A 22,060-nucleotide genomic window follows, 5' to 3' on the forward strand; every position below is an offset into this window, starting at 1 on the left:
ATTTAATGTTTGAAATAAACACAGTTGCCTATGTTAACTCAAACAATGTGTAGGGTAATATACCTGATGGATGCACTGGGTAGATTACTGACACCATCACTGCATGCCTTTATTTGGAAATATGACCCTCAGTATGTAGAATATTTGTAGGGACTCTCTCTGTCCCTCTCTTCCACTCTTACGGGGAATGGTAGTACTCACATGCTTGAAGTTAAGCACATGCTTAAGCACTTAGCTGGATTGTAGCAGAAGCCTGCACACCTTGTCTGAGAGATTTTCATGAGGACTGAGATTCTGTTGGCTATTAGAACATGCAGCAGAAGTTGGAAGATGACTAAACACAGGTTTGCCCTTTGTAGTAAATTGTGGTTAAATGTGTATTATCATTCTTCAGTGTGTATCAGACCTGCAAATACTGACTGTATAAGCAATTAGAAATATCAAGTTCATCCATATTTTGCCATGTCTTGGCCAGTCTGCTGTAAGAGTGAAGAGGGATGTATAATCAACACAGTACCTTCCAGTTCATACTGAGCTATTATTATACCAACTGGTCAGCCCTAGCATTTTTGGGCAGACCCTTTGAAATGATATTTTGCTACTTTCCCACTACCAACACCCCTAACATAGCCAATTCCTGCACATTATTTTGCACAAGGAAGCTTAAGAATTTTGAGGATGATCTTTTGAGGTACATCCCAAGTGTAATTGGTTGAGTTTACATTAAGAAAATGAGAGAGAGACGGAGTGTATATTTGTGTGTATTGGAATCATCCGACTCCCTGCTTCCTTCATCCCAGCTTTCTGCTGCAGATGTGGAGTCCAGCTGCTTCATTCCTTTCAACCCTTACAATCAGCAGATGTTGATTCAAATTGAATTGCATTTTTTAAGCAACAGAGGGTCCTGTGGCACCTTTAAGACTAACAGAAGTATTGGGAGCATAAGCTTTCGGGGGTAAGAACCTCACTTCTTCAGATGCAAGTCATCTTGCTTGCATCTGAAGAAGTGAGGTTCTTACCCCCGAAAGCTTATGCTCCCAATACTTCTGTTAGTCTTAAAGGTGCCACAGGACCCTCTGTTGCTTTTTACAGATTCAGACTAACCCGGCTACCCCTCTGATAGCTGCATTTTTTAAGTTATCTCTGCAAGGAAAAGGGCCAGAAACATATTTTTTTAATGAAATTTGAGATTCTTCTTTCCATTTCTAGTTCCCTCAAATCAGGGATATCTATAGGCATCACAGAACTCAACAGAAGGTTTTGTATTTCCTTATTCCTGGGAATACTAAGGCAACTAGATAGGACCAATGAACCCATTACACTACCGTTGATGGTCTTCATCTCTGACAGCATAAAGTGTAGGGAAATATATAGTACGTAGAGTAGCCATAGACGGAGTACAAGAATAAAGAAAGACACATTGGAACAATAAATGGCCGCACTTAAATAAAGTTTCCTCCATTTTGACAGATTTCAGTGATATTTCACATAGTGCAAGAATAGGAAATCTCTCTCAAACTGATACTCTTTCAAAAGGAAGGAAAAAAATTAAGCATGACCACTGTGCTCTGAACAATTCTGTGATGAAGAATCAGAAGGCATAGCATACAAAAAATCAAATTTATGTACAATGTACCTAGCTGAAAGGCAGGGGAAAAATCCAGGGAGACCTGGGAAAGCTATTGTTTGATCACCACTGCATAACTTCAGGAGTCAAGAGGTAACCATTGTGCCATGCAAAGAACAGCAGACTGCAAAGCATGATTCACATACATGATGCAGAGAAGAGTGAACATCATTATTGTAAAGCATGCCAAATTTTTATTTCAGTGAATGAGTTAATCTACATTCATGAAGAGAGATCATGTCAAATCCAATTAGCCTCTGATAATTAATGTGGCATTTTAGTCACAAGGAAAAACCTTTCTGCCAAAGAAATTAATTACTAGCTATTTAATCCATCACTGGTCAGCATTTATGTCTATTGAAAATGACATGCTTCCTTGTCAGTGGGCACAATGCCACCCTAACACATGGGGATAAGTCTAGTCTGCAGAGTGAATATGTCTGTGCTTCATTAGTGTCTGTTAAGGGAAGAGTTCTGCAAAAATGCCAATTTTCCGTTGTAGGCATTAGTGTACAAAAATGGCAATTACCAACCTATGTCCCTGCCTTTTATTTTCACAAAAAAAAGTCAGGCAAGTGTTCCATTTTTTATTAACTTATAAAATCAGATTTGTATTAATTGTGAGTGATATTGACGTCTGTAGTGAAGAACAGAAATATCAGCTGGGACATCAATGCAGCTGATCCTGAGCTCACATGGTTCTGCTTAAGAAAGATTATTATTACTCATCCCTTGCTTAACCATATTAACTATGCAAATAAGAACAGGTTCTACAACAACACAAAATGGTCTTTTTGTCCAATGAGTCAGAATGACAGTTCTGACTGGGAAGGCGAGAGGCGTTAGAGCTGGGAAAATAGGCCATAAAAAATTGTGCAACATATTTTGCCAGTTGGTTTCATATTATTCTGAAGCCCCCAAAATTTTGTTTTTCAGGTTCCTGAAAATTGTTCACAGTGAAGCAGCAGAACATTTAAGTTGCTTTTATGCAAACATTCATCTTGTTCATTTTGAAAGCTATCCTGGAGGAAGATGCAGAGCCGCCACTCCCAAAGCCATGTGATCTGGTGATTTAAGCATGGGGCTTGAAACCAGTAGATCCCATGCTCTAAGGGTAGCCAATGGTAGAGGTAGAAATAATAATACTTCACATTTATTAACAGTTTTTTAGTAGGTAAATATCACCACTCCAGGAATGTACCCATCCCGTAAGGCAGAGGCAGAGGCAGAGCCAGAGCCAGAGCCAGGACCTCTTAGGGTCTTATTCTTCTCCTGCAGAAGTCAAGGACAAAACTCCCATTGGTTTCAATGGGGCAGGATCAAGCTCTTAACACCCAGGCCTGCGATTAATCTACCAGACCCCAATGCCACCCTGTGATGGTGCAGGACTCATCGCTGTAGCGCCTCCTGCTGGTCGTCTCAGGGAATTAGCTCTCCAGCCTCCAGCGCGCCCTCTGCAGGCCGGTGTCCCACTGCCGCTTGGCCCCTGTGGCCCTCCCTGGACTCCGGTGTCCCTTTATCTGGGGTGCTGCTCCCTGGCCATACACCCCTCAGTCTCAGGGTCTCCCCTCCCTGGGGAGCCTCCCACTCCCTATCTCCACCTCGCCTCAGTTGTAGGCTACTGCCAGTCACCAACTAGCCCCCGTTCCCTGGGGCAGAGTGCAGCATAAGCCACTCATCACTGGCAAGGAGGGTTTGGGCCTGCTGCCTTCCTCTGCCCTTGGGCTGCCCCCTGCAACCCCAGTACCTATTTGGCCTTATTCTAGGCCTGCAGCCTGGGGGGGTTTCCAGGCTGGCGCTCCACAGCTCCTCTGGCCTTCCCCCAGCCTTGCTCCACCTCAGGTACACTCCCCAGCAGCCAGGCCCTGCCCTCTCAAAGGCTAGAGAGAGAGTCTGTCTCTGGCTTCTGGCCCCAGCACTCTTATAGGGCCAGCTGTGGCCTGATTGGGGTGTGGCCCAGCTGCGGCTGCTTCCCCAATCAGCTTAGTAGCTGCTTTTTCCCAGCCACAGCCCTCCCCAGGGCTGCTTTAAGCCCTTCAGGGAAGGAGCGGGGTAACCACCGTGCTACACACCCGGATAAATTATTTAAGCTGTTTTAGATGGAGACAAGACACTGGACTAAGACTCAGGAGACACCTGAGTTCGATTCCTGAACACCACTGATTTGCTGGGTAACACTGGGCCAGTCATTAAACTTCCATGCCTCAGTTTCCCCATCTCTAAAATGGGAACTGCAGCATTTCCCAGACTTTGTAAAGTATACTGAGAGCTAATGGAACTGCTATATCAGAGATCAATATCAACACTTTATGCTGTTTCCTCAGTCTTCATTGGTGCAAAATTTTGAATTTTGAAACATTTAAACCAGCTTTAAAATTAAAAAAAAAATGGTGGAAATTAGTGAAAAATGTTTACTTCAAAATTTAAAAAAAAAAGAATGGTACCCAGCTTTTCCCCCTGCTCTATCAGAGTTGCAAATTGTCCCTCACATGGTGTTATGGAAAAGCTTGCTTGAAGTTAGTTGAGCATGGGAAATGCTAAGTGACCTGAGAAGTGCTAGGCAGGGCCTACTTATGTTTTGAAGCAAATGGCCATGGCTTCTTGGCAACATTCCTAAAAGCATGGTAGTGTTTGCACACTGAAAGCTTTCCCACACCTGTTCAGTGAAAATAATTACAGCAACTGTCAAATTAAGATTCCTGTTTATCTTTACTTCTATTAACATTTTATATTTAGCTTACATATGGTATAAATAAGGCAGAATTAGAGAGAGTTCGTTTTAAATGTGATACAATTGAAGTTTGCAGAATTTAGGCCCCCAGTTTAACAAGGTAGTTAAGTTCTTGCCCAATTGTAAGCATGCAACTAGTCCCATTGAACCCAAGTTAAGTGTGTGCATAAGAAATTGGACTTTGCTGAAGAAGGGTGTGACGGGGCAGAGCGGACCTGCACTGGCACTGCAGGGGTTAACCCTTCCTTCCTGGCAGAGGAAGCCCCGCCCCAGAAGCCCTGTTGGCCCCAGGGTATAAAAGCCTAGGTATAAAAGCCTAGGTATAAAAGCCTGCAAAACTGCTCAGTCTGGGCTGACCACCGGAGGAGAAGGATGCACACAGTCAGCTCCTGAAGAGGGACAGCTAACACTCCAGGAGCCAGCCCAGCTGGCACGTACCCTGCATCCCAGATGGAGGACATGACAGAGGGAAATGGACCAGAATCCCCCCCCCCCCCCCCCAGGAGTGGAAAATATGACGTTGAGGGTAGGAAGTGATCCAGGGGAACTTTAGGGACAAGCCGCGTTAAAGCAGCACTGACGCTCGGCGTGTTGTGGGCGGATCCCCGCCAAGCCAACAGCAAGGGGAACCCTGCCAATAGGAGAGCCCTGGGTCGGGACCCGGTGGAGAGGGTGGGCCCGGGTCCCCCTACTCCTCTGACCGTTAGGTGACACTTCCCCGCCTGAGAGGGGGAAAGATAGACTCTGGCCGTTGGGCCACACTGCCCTGATACTCGGGGCGAGTTATATGGACTCGGGCCGGTGGGCCACGCTGCCCTGATACTTGGGGCGAGCACGTGGGAACCTGCCATTAGGCCCCATCAGGACGCCCTTAAAGAAATCAGGGTGGGAAACTTGAGAGGCGAGTCCCTGGCACTCCACCCTCCCCTGACACGAATGGGCGCTGCGGTGCCAGACCCGTCACAACGGGCCTAAGGGCTTGATACTGTATCATTCAACTCAATGGGAGTTTTGCCCTGTATTTAAAAGGGATCAGGATCATGCGGTAGTTGGGTATAGCTAAGTGACAGAGAGACACACATATTTCAAACCACAGGAAGATATTTGCATTTTTCACACCTCAGAGAAGTTGATTCAAGTTACAGGTTCAGGTGCAGGATTTTTTAAAAACTTTTATCTACAAAGTTTTAGCGCGTTTAAAAATCCTTGCCGTGTAAATATCAGAAATAAAACATTCACTACAACAGATAACTTTTGTTTAAAGAGACATTATATAGTCATCGCATCTTTCTATTTAAACAGGATGGTACCATATTACAGAGTAAGCAACATTACGACACCTATGTAGTTTCTAGAGATTTTATTAAATTGAGTGACATCTCTCTGTACACATATTTAACAGACCAGGTATGTCTATCAAATTCAAAATTCAAAACAATTGCTGGTTTATTTGCAGATGATTGTACTTTGTCTGAGTACCAAATAAAAGAACCAAATATCTGGGTATTTATCTGTTCTTTATTTTGTTGGGTACATAATTGGTGTTAATTTTTCCATAACCACAACTTCCCATATTTCTTTGATTCCTCAATGGTTGGGCTATTTTTCTTTTTCCAATGAGAGGCTACCAATAGCTGAGCAGTTTCAAGCAGATGAGAGATTTATTCTTCATTTCCTTTTGTGTGATCATTTCCACTAGGATTACCAAAATCATTTGGTAATAAATTTGTGATATGTGGTTACAGATTGCATCCCAATGCTCTCTAATGACTGGACATGTCCTCCATATATGCTTAAAATCCTCTTTCACTGCAATTTCTCCAACATTTATCCCCATCAGTCTCTCTCTATTTTTTCCTTTAACCTGATTGGTGGGAGGTACCACTGAAACAGTATCTTAAATCAATTTTCTGTTATTGTGCTAATGACTGAGGATGCTGTTCCTCTTTTCTAGATCAAACCCCATTCCTCCAGGGTAACTTGTCTATCCACATCCTTTCCCCAGCAAGTCATATATGGATACTTTTTTATTATAAAAGCTTTCTGCAAAGATGGATGTAAATTCGTTATTTTTTGTTGTTTTTGTTTCCTAATTGACCAGATGCCATCGCTTCCATTAAAATTAGTTTTCTTTGTAAAACGGTTTGAATATTTATTTCTTTTATATGCATTTACTGCCCCTGGTGCAGTGCTTTTTTAATTTAGTACTTCTGCAGTTTAATGAATAGATTTCTTTCTAAGGCCAAGATTCTGCATAAGGAACTGCTAGTACATGCCCCTGCACAGACTTCTGTTGAGGTCATGGGAACTCCATATAGGCACAGGAATCGCTGCCGGTAGATTTTGAAGCACTGCTGGAGCCTAAAACATATGTAATTTAAGTAACGTGAAAGCATAATACTTTTGCATAAAGCATATCTTCCAGAATGCTGGAAAATATGTCCTGGATAATGTGATATCTTCAAAAGTAGCACAGAGGTATTTGCCTAATTGTGGTATAACTGGAAAAATTCAGTGTTTATTGGCCCTTTAACTGACACATCTAGCTATGATGGGTCTAGTGTTATCACTGTAGTGGGAGCTGAAGTAAAACATGTCTGCGTTCAAGCTCCCTCCAGTTGTTTGTGTCCATTTTTCAAAGAACAAGTCTTTTTTCTGGATTTTGCACTTGTACCGGGGACAAAGATCTATTAAACACAATGCTAATGTAATTACAGAACCTTATAAACACCATTCCTAGCTCAAGCCCCACTTTTCCTCCATGCTCCCACCTCCCACAGCCCTCTTCCCCACATCCCTGCTCACCACTACATGTCCTCCCTATTATCCTGCTCACCCTTACCTGTGCCTCATATCCTCCTGGCCCCATATAGCTGCCCATATTTCTCTCTTAACCTCATCCCTGCCAGCATCCCATGCCCTGTCTTTACATGGCTCTTCAGCTTCCCCACCCCTCAGACACTGCCACCGCCACCACACACTCACTTTGGCTCCTTATAAAGGTGCTGTCAGGTGTTCCAGGAAAATCAAACTGGAGGATGAAGAGAGATGCCGGGAGAACCCGAAAGCTAGGCAGGAATGTGGGATAGGGGAGGTTGGAAGAAGGAAGTTTTAAATGGAGAGGCCTCAGTTCACAGGGTGGAGGGAATGTGAGGGTGACCTTTGCCAAGATACAGGCATTTGAAAGGTTTCCTTCCTTCATGTGTGCTTTTGCAAACAAAAGTAGCATCAGCTCTGTGGCACAGCGCTTGCTGTGCCAATGCCTCAGTGCAGAGACACTTTATTCCCCTCCACTGGTGTACAGCTGAGGCAGAATATATCTGTGCCAATGCATCAGTGCCTAAAGCAGTGGTGGACAACCTGCGGCCAGCAGGCTGCATGTGGCCCATCAGGGTAATCCGCTGGCGGGCCACCAGACGGTTCGTTTACATTTGCACAGCCACCCGCAGCTCCTAGTGGCCACGGTTCGCCATTCCCAGCCAATGGGAGCTTCAGGAAGCAGCAGCCAGCACGTCTCTGTAGGTGATGAAGTGATGAAACATCAGCAAGAGGATATACTGCAGGTGCCAATTGCTCAACACAGAGACAATGGGCACCCCAACACTCACACACAGCCGCCAATTTAGGGTTGCCAATTGTCAAATCACACAAGCCCCAAAACCCTTGCCCTGCCCCTGCCACACTCCTTCTCCGAGGCCCTGCCCCTTCTCCAAGGCCATGACCCACTCACTCCATACCCCCTTCCTCTGTCACTTGCTCTCCCCCACCCTCACTCACTTTCACCAGGCTGGGGCAGGGGGTTGGGGGATAGGAGGGGGTGCAGGCTCTGGGCTGGGGCCAATAGGTTCTGAGTGTAGGAGGGGGCTCTGGGCTGAGTCTGGGGCAGGGGGTTGGGATGCAGGAGGGAGTGAGGGGAGCAAGTTCTAGGAGGGAGTTTGGATGTTGGACAGGGTTCAGGGCTTGGGCAGGGAGTTGGGGTGCAGGAGAGGGTGTGGGATCCGGGTGGGGGCAGGGGATTGGGGTCCTGGAGGATTGGGGTGTAGGCCATGGAAGGGAGTTTTGGTGCAGGAAGGGGCTCTGAGCTGGGATAGGGGGTTGGGGTGCAGGAATGGATGAGGACTCTGGGAGAGAGTTGGGGTGTGGAGGGGGTTCAGGGCTGCGGCAGGGGTTTGGGGTGTGAGAGGGGGTTAGAAGTACAGGCTTCGGCTGGGCGGCACTTATCTCAGGCGGCTCCCGGTTGGCGGTGAAGCAGGGCTAACGCAGGCTCTCTGCCTATCCTGGCCCCGCGCTTCTCCCAGAAGCGGCAGGCACATCCCTGTGGCCTCTGGGGAGGGAGGGCTGGGGTAGTTAGGGGATCTCCGCATGCTGCCCCTGCCCCCAGCACCGACTCCACAGCTCCCATTGGCCGGAAACTGTTTTCCAAGGAGAGGATCCTGTCCAGTGCTTCTAAGAGGGCTAGATTGTTTCAGTGCTCCCTCATTAGTGCTAGTCAGAGATCACTAATTTAAAAACTACTACTGTCTGCAGGTTTTTACCTTTCAGAAAACTTCTTAAGTAGCATGAGAAAGAATGTTTTGGTGATGTCTAGCCATAGAGATTATGACATTTCTATGTGCAGTTGGAAAATTATCTAAAGACAGTAGAAGACCTTCAAAATCTTATGGTATGTCTACACTGCATCTGGGAGCATGTAACATTCCAGGGTGAAATCCAGACCAGTGAGGGGTTGTATAACTGCCTGCCCTGCAAGCCTCACTTTGCCCGGGCCACTCACAAACAACCTAACAGCATGCAGGTCACACCCTTAGTATGTGTGTGCGTGTGTGTATTTGTGCTAGATAGTCCTGACACCAGCAACACACCAGCCACACTCTGGCTTCCAGCAACCTTGGTTACTACTTGCAGAGTGACCCCAACATACTCCCTGTTCTAAATTTTCCCCATAACTTATGTTCTGCACTATCTAGTCCTGTAGTTGAGATATTAGAAGTCTATTGCCTTTGTAAAGGGTCAATAGTCAACAGTTTGCTACTTTAAAATGGAGTTCCAAACCATTCAGTTTAAACACAGCACTAGATTAGTTTATATTAAAAAACCAAAACAAGTTAACGACACAGAGATAGATTTTAAGTGAGTACAAGTATAAGCTATTAAAGTCAGAAATGGTTAAATGACAAAGATAAAACACTTTCTAGTAGCTAAAACTTTACAAGCTAGACTTGGTTCAAGGTAAAATCCAGACCACAGATTCCCAGCAACATGGCTGACCAAATTCTCAGATCCCCCACAATGTCAAAGGGATGGTTCCTTTGTCTTCTTAGGGGTGTGTATGTGCGTGTGTGTGTGTTCACTTTTATAGTCCAATCACCTTTTGAAATGCATTTTCCTGAAGGTTACTTCTAGATAAAGTTCCTTCCTGCTGGAAGCATGAGGACAAGTGAAGCTCCTTTTAATGGCTATTTTTTTAAGAAGAGACAGCTTATACCTTATGCTGCTTTACACCATCTAGAAATCTAGCCTACAGTCTTAACTGACATGGCCACATGCTATTTTGCAGATATACTATATGAGATACACAGGTAGCTTCTGGAAGTACTCTGTACTGCTCTGTGATTGCCAAACCAAGAGACCATGGAAGTGAGGTGTATGAAAAGCATGCAATAAAATACACACCAAACAATGTCTTTCATAAGTATGTTACAGGTGCCTGATACATGGAGAATGCAAGATTGTTACAGCACCCAGCTATAACTTTAGCTTAAGCTGTCAAGACTTGTTTAGCTCTGGAGGTCCTTGACCAAGATGGCGGCACGTACACAATATTAAATGCCTGATTCTATTCAGAATTATCCAGTATTTGACCTGTGTAACTCCATTGACTTTAGTGTACTTGTGATTTGCTCCAGAGGAAAATCAGGAAAAGGGGGTGTTAAGTAAGGTAGTGCTTAATTACAAAACCTTTACAATTATATTTATGGCATTTGACTCAGCTCCATCTATAAAACATTTGTCTAATGAAAGGAAAATATAAATTAATCCCGGTATAATCATGAATCTGTAGCTGACAGTGTTTTTTCACAGCATTGTTTATAACAAGAAGACAATCTGCATATGCAAATCCCATTTCCAGATATAGTACAATCATAAATGCTGTCATCTTATTAAGACACTATTCTTTTTATATTTCTTGATAGAAGTCACCTTATGAAAAACAGGAGATAAGTGCCTTTTCAATGTTCTTTAGGAAGAAAACAAAAAGGAAAGCACTTTATTCTTATTTGATTTGACCTTGACAATATGAAAGCTTTATTTGTCACATCAGTTGAAAATAATTAGCATTGGATATAAGCTAAATCTCTACCAAACAGATTTTTATAGTTATATCTTAATAATAGGCACTTTAATTAAATTCCTGAACTATATTTTCTCATTGCTAGCCTAATAATATTCTATGAAGGATCATCTACCATACATAAAGATTTGCTATCCATCATCCAATCAATCTGGCTGTTTAAACCATGCTGTAGATTAACCAATTTTTGATGAGGTGAAAAGGGAACTTCTGATATTTATGTTTGTAGATAGTAATGAAGTGCAACAAAAAATTTCATTAGCCATTTTAGGTGTCAATTAATTGTTAATTCCCAGTTCATTAGTTTTTTATTGTATTAATCAAAGAGGACCTCAAATCCAAAGTATTTTTAAAAATTGTTTCTCTGATATGTAATACTCTTGCTATCCTTCAATAGTTTAGATTTATAAGAAACAAATCTTACCTACAGAATGTTTTTTCATTGTTGCTGAAATCTAACTGTTTTTCAAAGTCAGACTTGCTCTTTTAACTCAGTCAATGAAATTTCTTCCTTGTATTAGCAGTTTAGCATTCATTTCAGGAACTTCCATTAACCTTTCCAAAATATTGAGCTAAGTATTGTAATTCTTCCCTGCTTTAGTGAAAAATTTTCAGCAATCATATAAAACAGAAGGACTTTTACAGACTATAAGGTATGCAGCCTCAATCCAAAGGTCTGTGGGAGACATTTGCAATAATTGGGGATGCTGGCTTCATACTCTTCGAAAGCCTTGAGGACCAGCACCTCAGTTATCCAGGTAGCCAGCTAGTTTACTCATGGATGTCTGGCTCCACCATGGCAAGCTCTAAGAGGAAGAAAGCGTGAGAAGAAGAACCCTAGAGTCAAGGAATTTTAGGAATCCTAATGTTCCCCTACTCCAGTTCTTCCTTCTGAAGTCACCCAGCAGTCCTCATGCAATGAAGCCTTCACATTTTTGTATGAAGACTTTCATGCACAAAAGTTCATATTCACATTCACATTGCTGAAGCCTGTTGGAACTTAAGAGGCCTGAAAAGTGCTTAACATCCTGAGAAGTGCCAAGTCCTCAGCTCCGACTCATGGGAATTTGATGAGCCCACACTTCGTGGGATACACTAAGTGCCTCACAGGACCAAACTCGATACTTGCTTTAGAGAAAACTGTAGGCACTGGCGACTTCAGCACAAAGACTGGTGACCAACTTAACAGTCTGCGTGAGCTGGAGAAGAGGACTGCTGAGATTTCTGAAGCTCCAGCAGACCTTCTATGATCTAAAGGACTGGCTATTGTAGATCCTCACTCCCGAGGTGTGCAGCAGCTTTACAAATCCTGGAGGCCCTCTCCCATATCTCATTCTGCCTTTCTCTGCTTCTCCTCCAGTTTTCCCCAGCACAGGACATTTATTTTTCTTTCTGCTGTGAAGAAAATGTATGTGCAAAACCTTACCCAATAGGGAAGTAAGGTAGAATGTTCCGCTCCCCACATTCTTCCTTGCCAAGGGAAACTGACTAGCAGCCTTTAATATCCACTCACTTTTCTGAAACACTCTTTGATCCAAATCAGCACCAGAAGACGTGACTTTGTTCTGGATAGCAGAGTGTTTTAGAAAGATGAGCTTTTGCTGTATTGGACTTTAAAAACAATTAATCACTTGCAGCTGAATCAGACAATAGTTTTGTTTGCCTTTGCTTTGTCCATCGCTCACCTTAATTTTCTTTAAATTAATAATGGCTGATTTTCTCTTTCTGTATAGCACCTCCAGTGACAAAGAACCTCAAATTCATCTTGGGGAGCCCTGATATGAAATAGTCACAAACCCTTAAACTACCGGCATTAAAATTGTAATAGATGGCTGACCTGAACTAGAACATATTGTTTAACCATGCTTGCTTGCTTGCTGTCCAGCATTGTATGTAGGATAACTTCTAAGGAAGGATTGTAGACTGGGTAATTGTAGAGTTAGTCATGGGGCAAGATCATCACCTGGTATAATTTAACATAGTTCCACTGAAGACAGCTGAAGATCTGACCCACTATCCTTGACAAGAAGACCATTTAAGCACAGGTGCTCCATTGACTAGAAGAAAAGCTGTACAACACATGTTCTCAAAACAATGTATTGTACCTTGTATCATTCCTGTTTTCCATGCAATTGACTTAAGCTGACTTGAAACCTTATAATTAAAGCTTTGATCGTTTACACATAGGATATCAATTTGTGCTTTTGAGCTTCTGCAGTTCACTGAATGCATGTGGTTTAGAATGAAGATACTTTGAAATGAAGGAGGTGGGGGGGGGGGAGAAAGAAGAAGAGAGGAGAAGGTTTACCAAAGAGAGAGGGAAGCGGAGAATGTACCACACAAGGGAGACAAAAGAAAGGAGCAAACGGGGAAGCAGAGTGAAGGGAATGGATGAAGATAAAGGAGGACCGTCTTTACTTGCACACACAGTCTAGAAATTTTAGCTGAGTATATTTTAGTCACTTTTATTCAAGTGCTTCTTTGTTATTGTAGGGAGGGGCACAGTGCCTCTTACCACCAGGTACTGTTGTAGTAATTTTGATTGGTAATATGGGTCAAAGGTATTAAAATAACTCACTCACTGCCCAACATTAAATACTTGGAAACGAGGTTCAGGGTTTGATATACAGAGACCTCAGCCTGCTTAGCACCAGGGCAAACACACCATTAAAAATCCTTTAAAAACTTTTATTAAAGACACAGAAAAAGAAAACCAGTTAAAGCATTTGAAATGTGAAGTATTAAGTAAGGCTTTCAGTTTAGCAACATTTTTGTATCCTTCAGCTGGAAAGTGTTTTAGAAGGAAACAAACCCCTTGATGATGGGAGGCACATTGGGGGTATCTAGACAGACTGAACTAACCCAGAGATTATTTTCTCAAAACAGGGTTGAGCCTGTTTGCTGAACTATATAGAAACTGGCATTTTCATTGCCTGTATTGTACTTACTGCATTTTGGGGATGCATGAAGAGTTTAGTTTCAGTGTCAGTCTAGTCTTTTTAATTCCCCACCTTCCCTCCTCCTCACCCTGCAAAAAAAAAAAAAAAAAAAAAATTAAAAAAACCACAACCTATCGCAAAAGGGCAAAGCAGTTCAATTTGCACACACTTTAGTTTTTCTGACTTGCTAACTTGAACTCTTGACAGGCAGTGATCTCTATGCAGGATTCTCAGTAGCTTATGATTCAGCTGCTCCATAATACTTTAATTCTTTCAGGAGTTTAAAAAATACATAATCTATATTCCTCAACCAACATATGCTCCCAATTCCCATCAATGTTAAAATGAACATCATGAGGATAATAGGTTCTTGAGTATTTGACTTCTCTTGGCATTCTTATCATCAAGTTACAAAGCAGCATATAATCCCCCCATGAAACTAGAAGTAAAATTTCAGGAGATTGTTGGAATGATAAATTATAATTACTAATTTGCCACCATAACATTGAACTCAAAGAACGGTTGCTGTGCTCTATATTTTGCAAATGACTTTTTTTCCTATCAGAGAACAGATTGTGCTGCAGTACAGGGTACACTGAATTGAATTGTTTCCATATCATATGTATTTACATTCCAGAGAAAAAACGTAGTCTTTAAGTGACACTGGGGTGTAATAATTCTAGTACATGTGAAAACATATTGCACACATGAGGGTGAAAGCTCTTTTTGATATGGCAAGTATTATAGGAATGGTTTTCAGGAGATGTATTCTCAAGACCACTGGTCAGACCCTCTGCTGTTGTAAATACATAAAGCTCCCTTAATTTCAAACGGAGAAATGCCAATTTACACCAGCTGAATATTTGGCCTAATGGTCACAAGATTTAACTGTTTTTCTTAACATTTAAAGGCACACAAAAAAAGTGAGTGGCAGTATCAGATCTTGTATATTTATATTGCCATAAAGACCTTTAGGGCCTGCTTTTTAGATATGGCTTTTGTGGACACAGTTTGGCTCCCGCAAATAACCGCACCCAAAATGAATTATGTGTACAAAATATAAAATTGTCTAGCCACCTTTTTGCATCCATAATCTCAAGCATTTGGATAATGTCCAATGTTTTTGCCCTCACTGAAAAGTGTAGATGCAGCTATTTCAGAATGTAAAATTGTTCCCACAAGAAGAGACTGGGATGAACCCCACTGAAAAATCAAGCCCTGAAAGTTTCAAAACTGTTTGTGGCATTTATTAAAATACCTCCCCCCCCCCCACAAATAGTTGATAAAATAGCACAGGACCTTTATTATAGAAAAAGTAGATAAATATAGAAAATGGTAATAATACCTCTTTAAAATTGTGTCAGACTAGGCAATACAATCTTAACTACTGTACTTAAAAAAATTATGTAATAGGATGTGTGTTCTAACTAGAGTAGTCATTAAATGCTTTGGTTGTTTTATCCCTTTCCTGTGTCTGTATGTTGTCTCTTCAGGGTCTTCTTTTCTGTTTGTCATGCAGCTGGCATATTGTTGGCTGTATTTACTAATTTGTCATTCATTCTCTGTTCATTATTACATTTCCTGTTCATTACTACAAGATGTTCCTATATCCTAAATGCATAGTACTCAGCTACTGAAATCAACTAGATTTTATGTGTCGATTCCCCATCCTCTGTTGAATGAGTAAGCTACAGAGAAAGAGCAGATTCCTTAAGTGAACATACCAAACTGAAGTACTTTTTCTTTTTTTTTTTTTGGTCAACTGAAATTACTGATACAGAACTTGATTGCACTGATGAAGTAAAACAGCTGGGAACTGAAATGCCTCTCTATATCTGGTGTCTAATAGCAGCATAATGATAAATCACTAGATCACACATGTCAATATTGTCATGGTTTTGGTTCTGTCAGTGCAGTGTACTTTTTTCATTTGTGTACCCCTAAAAAATTTCAAATGGAGGTGCGGACTCCTTTGGAAACCTTAGAAATAGCCTGCGGCCCCCGAGGCGTCTCCAGACCACAAGTTAATAACCACTGCTCCAGTGCAACGGTAATAAACAGTAATAACAAGTCACCAGGACGCGATGGTATTCACCCAAGAGTTCTGAAAGAACTCAAACGTGAAATTGCAGGACTACTAACTGTTGTCTGTAACCTAACATTTAAATCAGCCTCTATATCAAATGACTGGAGTATAGCTAATGTAATGCCAATTTTTAAAAAGGGCTCCAGAAATGATCCCGGGAGTTACAGGCAGGTAAACCTGACTTCGGTACTGGGCAAACTGGTTGAAACTACGGTAAAGAACAAAATTGTCGGACACATAGATGAACATAATTTGTTGGGGAAAAGTCAACATGTTTTTTGTAAAAGGAAATCATGCCTCACCAATCTAATAGAATTCTTTGAGGGGGTCAACGAGCATGTGAACAAGGGGGATCAAGTGGATATAGTGTATTTAGATTTTCAGAAAGCCTTTGACAAGGCCCCTCACCAAAGGCTCTAAAGCAAAGTAAGCAGTCATGGGATAAACGAGAAGGTCCTCTCATGGATCGGTAACTGGTTAAAAGATAGGAGACAAAGGATAGGAATAAATAGTCAGTTTTCAGAATGGAGAGAGGTAAATAGTGGTGTCCCCCAGGGGTCTGTACTGGGACCAGTCCTATTCAATATATTCATAAGTGATCTGGAAAAAAGGGTAAACAGTGAGGTGGCAAAAATTGCAGATGATACAAAATGTTTCAAGATAGTTAAGTCCCAGGCAGACTGCGAAGAGCTACAAAAGGATCTCTCAAAAGTGGGTGAGTGGGCAACAAAATGGCAGATGAAATTCAGTGTTGATAAATGCAAAGTAATGCACATTGGAAAATATAATCCCAACTATACATATAAAATGATGGGGTCTAAATTAGCTGTTACCATTCAAGAAAGAGATCTTCGAGTTGTTGTGGATAGTTCTCTGAAAATATCCACTCAATGTGCAGTGGCAGTCAAAAAGGCTAACAGAATGTTAGGAATAATTTTAAAAGGGTAGATAATACGACAGAAAATATCATATTGCCTCTATATATATCCATGGTACACCCACATCCTGAATACTGCGTGCAGATATGGTCGTCCTATCTCAAAAAAGATATATTGGAATCAGAAAAGGTTCAGAAAAGGGCAACAAAAATTATTAGGGGTTTGGAACGGCTGCCATATGAGGATAGTTTAATAAGACTGGGACTTTTCAGCTTGGAAAAGAGACGACTAAGGGGGGATATGATAGAGATCTATAAAATCATGACTGGTGTGGAGAAAGTAAATAAGGAAGTGTTATTTACTCCTCATGACACAAGAACTATTGGTCACCAAATGAAATGAATAGGTAAAACAAACAGAAGGAAGTATTTTTTCACACAACGCACAGTTAACCTGTGGAACTCCTTGCCAGAGGGTGTTGTGAAGGCCAAGACTATAACAAGGTTCAAAAAAGAACTAGGTAAGTTCATGGAGGATAGGTCCATCAATGGCTATTAGCCAGGATGGCTAGAGATGGTGTTCCTTGCCTCTGATTGCCAGAAGCTGGGAATGGGCGACAAGGAATGGATCACTTGGTGATTACCTGTTCTGTTCATTCCCTCTGAGTCACCTGGCATTGGCCACTGTAAGTAGACAGGATACTGGGCTAGATGGACCTTTGGTCTGACCCTGTATGGCTGTTCTTATGCAATATTTTCCTTTTTTAATAATGTGTACAGAATTTTACTCTTTTGGCATGTACATTCATGATTTACAGAAGGACCCAGCTTCTCCATCTCCTGCAAGCTGCTGAGTGTGACTGGCAATCTCCAGCACCATGCTTTTTCCAAGCTCAGGCTGTCACATCAATACCACCTACTTCCTCTTTGCCAATGGTTATTGTGACAGGCATAGTAGTCTCTAAAGTATATCTCCATAGCTGCCTTGATTGGAATCCCCTTCTTTCCCTGGCCAATTTGTAATAGTTGTAAGAACGTGTAGAGTAATTTATTGCAAGTTACTTTGAAAAAAAAATTGCCAGGTGCTCCATTTTTGGGTGTCAAGGGGATAGGAGTGGGGGAGGATGGTTCTCTAATTCAAATGGCTTGATCTTCCAAGGGAAGCCTCCTACGAAGTGCCCAGCACCCTCCATTCTGGTAGACTGTGTCTTAAATTGCTACTACCTTTTTGCTAAAATACTCTTAGCAATGTGTTAATATATCAGCAAAGCTTGTTACCTCATTTAATAAAATTGAGTTGTTTAAGGGCTCCACAGTTTTATTGCAAGAAAAGTAGTGTTCTGTCAGCAGGTAAGACAGGGCAAATGAGAAACTCATCCTCTTGACTGCTCTTTCAGAAACAGATGAGGACCATGACTATGCTCCTATGTATGGGAGAAAGGGGTAAGGAGATGCCTGTGCACCAGAATAAGGTTGCACAATTACTATAGCGGGGAGACAGTAGTGGGTGACTTCACTTCCTTTCCCTTGTGGGTGGGTGGAATCTTCCTCTGCCCTCTCGATGCCCACATAGCTGAGCCACTAAGGAAAAAGAAGTGGAAGTAAGCAAACTGCATCAGGAAAAGGGCTGGCATCAATTACTTTCCCCATGGACCAAACGGGCAGCAGGAATATAAGGGATGCCTTATTCCAGGGGCCAATCCAGCCGTTATTGACACAATAATGGTATTTGATTTGAATGGACACAAAGTTAAAGGGAGACTGCATCTATTAGCAAAAGCATCACATACTTAAAACAAAGCTAACCTCATCAAGCAGATCAGAAATGCATGTAATAAGTGTTCTCCAGTGAATACACACTACTTTAATAATTGAATATGGGATACATAGACTAATATAGAATAATTATGAGAGAAGAGAACTGAGACACAAAAGCAGCAGAGAAGATTCAAGGCTTTTAATGACTTCATTTATAAAGATATGCTCAAGTAAGTTATTTCTTTCTTCAGTACAGTATAATTAAATGAGAAAAGTTTAGATAATAAAGTGTCAAAGCCACTGTTAAATTTTAATTTAAACTAGGCCAGAATCAAAATACTGGTCTTCAACCATTTCCATTCTCCCCCCATGCTTAGACAGTGTACAATCATGGCTTTCAGAAGTGCAGCCTCAAAATAATAGTACCCCAAGGAATTATTGTGTAATCTGATTCCACTGGGGCTGATGCAGGATTGCATCACTCCCCCACTCCTATCCCCTTGACACCCAAAAATGGAGCACCTGGCGATTTTTTTTTCAAAGTAACTTGCAATAAATTACTCTACACGTTCTTACAACTATTACATATTGGCCAGGGAAAGAAAGGGGTTCCAATCAAGGCAGCTATGGAGATATACCTAAAACCTCTTTTACCAAGAGCAGATGCACTTGAACTTGAGCTAAAGAACTAAGTCCTGCATTCAGCAGTCCTATAGCTGTAGCATACTTAGATGTCTTATGTGGCTGAGCTACTATAAGGGATCACCATTCTTCCAGTGTAGTTTACAACCGCACTGTAATATCTCTGGGTTTCTGACTTGACACCGTTAATTGAAAGCACATTTTAAAGTGCTACGCACACATGAAATGGCACTTTTCAAAATGGTCATAGGGAGTTGGAGCTTGATCTAAAGCCTATTGAAGTTAGTAGAGAAATTTGATGTTGTAGATAAAACCATCTGCCTAATAAAATCACTTATTTTCAGTCAAATTCTACTTTATGTTTAATAAAATATGCCAAAATGTAATCAAACATTCATACAATTATGAGGGCATTCATATTTTATTTAGAAGTGATTTATTCCAATTACGGGAAAATTGTACACAAACAAGATTTTTCTAAGGATTGTTTTTTGTGAGGAAACATTTAAAAACAATAACCCTAAAGTGCAGCTTTTCATTTAAGCCAGTTCCTTGATTCCAAGTCAGCATCTCACTGAGAAAGAATGGTCCAGTGGTTAGGGTGCTTGCCTGGGATTTGGGAGACCGGTTTTCAATTCTTTGCTTTCCCCCACAGCCCTTGGATAAGTCACGAAGGGTATGTCTACACTGAAAAACAAACAAAGAAAACCCAACCACCCCACAGCAATAAGTCTGAGAGAATAGGTCTACAAACTCAGGTTAGGAGGACTTGTGCTATGGTGCTAAAAATAACAGTGTAGACATTCCTGCTTCATCTTGGAGACCCCTTCCCTTTGCCAGGTTTCAGAGCCTGAGCTCCAGCCCAAGCAGAAACATCAACACTACTATTTTTAGTGCTGTAATGTGAGCACTAAAGACCAGGCTCTGAGACACACTGCTGTGGTATGTTTTGGTTTGCTTTTTTTTTTTTTGCAGTGTGGATGTAACCTTCGTCTCATTGTGCCTGAGCTTCTCCTCTGTGAAATGGGGATAGCAGTACTTGCCCAACTCACAAAGATTCAGACATTCAGATACTATGATAATGGTGGGTCATATAGTAAGTAACATCAGTTATAGAAGCTGCTGTTGAATATACACACCGAGTCTACAAGTGAAATATACACACAGAGCAAGAAAATTGCTCTACATACCCTACATTGAGGATTTGGTTTCTTTGTCTGATTAGTTTAAAATTTTAGTTTTGGGTCCTCTGGGACTGCATCCAAAGTCCACTGACGACAATAAGAGACCCTCTAAAGCCTTCTAACTAGAGTTGGTTAATATTTTTTGCATGAAAAGTTTATTAAAAAGGTCTCTAAAAAAAGTTGCAAAAAGAAGTTGACACAATGGAAATTTTCATTCCCCCCTGAAGTTTAATTTTTTAAACAAAGTTTCTCATTGCTTAAAAACAGCATATTTTTTAAAAAAATCAAACCTGTTGATTTTGGTGGAAAGATGTTGGTGAACAGTGCACCACTCTTTGAAAGGAGCAGTACACCCCTACCCAGCTCCCTCTATACACACACAGTTCCAGATCTGCCTAGTTTCATGCACTCATGGTGTTCCTTGAGTGAAAAGCTTGTATTTGTCTCTGTCTTGTGGGAAAGTGGGCTATTTGTCTTTCCCTTGTGAACTTATGTAGAGCCAGGCAGTCCAACAACATACATGGGTGGATTCCTGCACAGAAGCCCATTCACTTCAATGGAGTCCCACGCAAGCATGAGGATCTGCCTATGTGAAACAAGTTGCAGGATAGGGGCCTGGGTAACTCTGATATCTGCCAAATAAACTTTCTGCACTAAAGGCTTAATTACATATGGATAAATGTTGGTGCAGTTATTCCATATAATACATTCAAATACGGTACCTTCTTTTTTTCCTCATGGCAACCAGGGCCGCCTCCAGGCACCAGCTGAGCAAGCTGGTGCTTGGGGCGGCAGATTGTTGGAGGCGGCATTCTGCTCAATCCTAGGGTTGCACAGCTGCTTTTTTTGTTTGTTTTTGTTCCGCCCTGGCTGCCCTGTAGGGGGCGGCGGCGTGGAGAACTAGAGCGCCCTGCAGGGTAGTCCTCTTCCTTCCCTCCCCACCGACCGGAGCGGAGCCCTCGCGGCAGGCAGCGGGAGGCAGTGCAGTGGGAGGGGCCACGTGGCAGCGCCCCTGCTGTAGCCCTGGCCGTCCCCTTCTCTCTCTCTCTCCCGCCCACTCTCTCCCCCTCCCCTCCCCCAGCCGGTCCCCCTGCACCCACGCTCTGGCCGCGCCGCAGGTGTTTTTTTTTTTTTTTTGCTTTGCCGTTCTGGCCGCCCCGTTTTTTTTTTTTTTCCTTGGGGCGACCAAAAAGCCAGAGCCGGCCCTGATGGCAACACCAACTCACCAACTTAGTGAGGAGGGCTTTCAACTAGGTTCAAAAGGGGAAGATGACAAAAGCCCACAGGTCGATATAAAGGAAAAAAGTGACCTTTACAGAGGGCTGGAAGTTGTGTGGGATTAAGAGGGCTGAAGAATGGAAAATGGGTCATAGGAGCAACAAATGCAAGGAATAGAGATAATAAGCATGAAGAACTGGAAGTCTTATCATACAAGCTAAATTACTACTTAATTGATGTCACTGAGATTTGGTGGGATAAAACTCATGACTGGAATATTAGTATAGAGGGGTATAGCTTGTTCAGGAAGGACAGGTGGGGGAAAGAGGAAGGAAGTGTCTCATTATACATCAAGAATGTATACACTTGTTTGAGATCCAGACAGAGCGGAAGTCTTTGGGTGAAAATAAAATTTAAAAAAACAGGGTTGATATCTTGGTAAGAGTCTACTATAGATCATCAAATCAGAAAGATGAAGTGAATGAGGCATTTCTAGAACAAAGAACAGAAATATCCAAACACAAGACCTGGTAGTAAGGAAGGACTTGAACTATCCAGCTGTCTGTTGGAAAAATAATATCGCAAAATGGAAGATTTACAGTATGTTCTTGGAGTGTACTGGAGACAATTTTTTGTTTCAGAAAGT

The sequence above is a fragment of the Chrysemys picta genome, chromosome 1 (assembly GCF_011386835.1).
Source record: "Chrysemys picta bellii isolate R12L10 chromosome 1, ASM1138683v2, whole genome shotgun sequence".
Lineage (NCBI taxonomy): Eukaryota > Metazoa > Chordata > Testudines > Emydidae > Chrysemys > Chrysemys picta.